The sequence below is a fragment of the Penaeus monodon genome, chromosome 15 (assembly GCF_015228065.2).
Source record: "Penaeus monodon isolate SGIC_2016 chromosome 15, NSTDA_Pmon_1, whole genome shotgun sequence".
NCBI classification, from domain to species: Eukaryota; Metazoa; Arthropoda; class Malacostraca; order Decapoda; family Penaeidae; genus Penaeus; species Penaeus monodon.
The window spans coordinates 11,530,594-11,532,416 of NC_051400.1; positions in this window are offsets into that span (position 1 = coordinate 11,530,594).

The window sequence follows — 1,823 nt, forward strand, 5'->3', positions numbered from 1 at the left end:
AGTCGAGAGCCAGCCAGGACACTTTCCCCTCGTCCTTCTTCTACAAGTAAGAGTTTTTCTCGAATCATCGCTGTCTTAAGGACAGAGCGCGGATCTTGTTGTGGCCTTCATTCACACGGAAGTCTGTACTTTGAGACTGTTACATTGTCCCGGTTTCCTTTTGAGAAAATTTGATCAGAAGTCTTGCGTTCCTTCGCCCATCAGGCATATCATTATCCCTTTTGTAGTTCATTGACTTTAGGGTAATTCGCTTTTATGCTACACCATTTTCACTCGATTTGCACAATGCTTCCTGGCGCTGAGACACGCTTCGTCCTTTCCCCTCCAACAGCCCGCCTCAAAACGGCGGCCCGCCCGAGGACATCAAGCTGCTCCTCAGATCGCAAGGGCCTGGCGCGCAAAGGCTGGGGAGCGCGAGTCCCGTGTACACGCTGGTCATGGAGAGGCGGCAACTCTCGCAGCCGCGCGGCGTGGGCGAAGGGACGCTTGTTGCGGCAGCTTCTGAGGCTGAGCCGTCGGTAAACAGCGCTTCGGAAAGCGGACCGTCGATCAGCTCTTTGGAACCAGATGCGTCGGCCATTCAAGCCAAAGGTGATTATTCCTCCTCGACCCCATCCAAGGACAGCGGTTCGCCTGCCGTGACTTCTGGCAACAAAGACTCGTCAGCAATGGCGTCAAGTGATTTCGATTTGTCAACCCTTCTCATTACGGACAGCGGATCGCCATCAGTTCGTTCCACGGGCAGCGTTGTCAGCGACAGCAATCCATCTGCACTTCCTGAATCGGCGCCTAAATCGAGTAGGATACTGAACATCATCGGCACAGAAGCTGACGCATTCCCCCTCGCCATTCAGAATGCTGCTGCGGAATCTTACGATGACGTTGCAGAGGAAGCCACTGCGACGAGCGTCGAGGATCTTCAAGGCGCTCGCACATACGCAGCTATCGTAGACAATGACGAACTTGGTGAGGACGCCCTGACAGGTCCTGCTGACGGATACGATCTTACAGAGAACCTCTTGACTTCAACAAAATCTGATCACCTTAAACACATCCAAACAACCCTCAGCACTATTCCCGCCGACGAGAACCTTGGCACTTCTAATGAGGGCGAAAACTTAACGACAGCATCCTTTGACGAGGATGATGCCGAGACGCCCGTCGTTGTCGATGCGTTTATCGTCGACAATGGCCGCGCTTCTTCCTCGCGCCCAAGAGACGAGGAACCCACCGCGCCCTCGTCAGGCGACCCCTTTCCAGCGAGACGCGGAGAAGACGGCGATCCCACTCTGTCTTCCGGCGTTCGCTCTCCACCGATCCACCAAGAAGACAGCGATCTGTCAGCGTCTCAGATTTCCGCAGATTACGTCCCGCTCGGCAATTACGAGAGCTCGGACGGCCCAAACCCGAGGAAGAGTTTGCCTACTTTGGACAAAGAAATCATTTTTTATCACGACGATGACTTCACGTTTACAGGTCCTCGGTGGCGATCATTATGACGGCACGAATGTCGGCGGCCGCGAGGACCCCTGGGAAGAAAATGCGGGAGACTCGGGCAAGGAAGCACGAGAAAAAGACCTTTATTTTGTGCTTGAACGCGAACCGGAAGACGCTGGACTCGTTACGGTGAAACTCGGAAAGAGTCAGGAAGCTGGAAGAGCCAGAGCGAACGAAGACGGACCTTCGGACGAACGATATTATGCGGAGAACTTGTACCAGTACCACTTACAGGACCACAAGACTGGTAAGCAAGGAAGTGATTGAAATACTGATATATAAGGAAAACGTTTCATTTATCATAAACTCACAGCAACAAACACTGT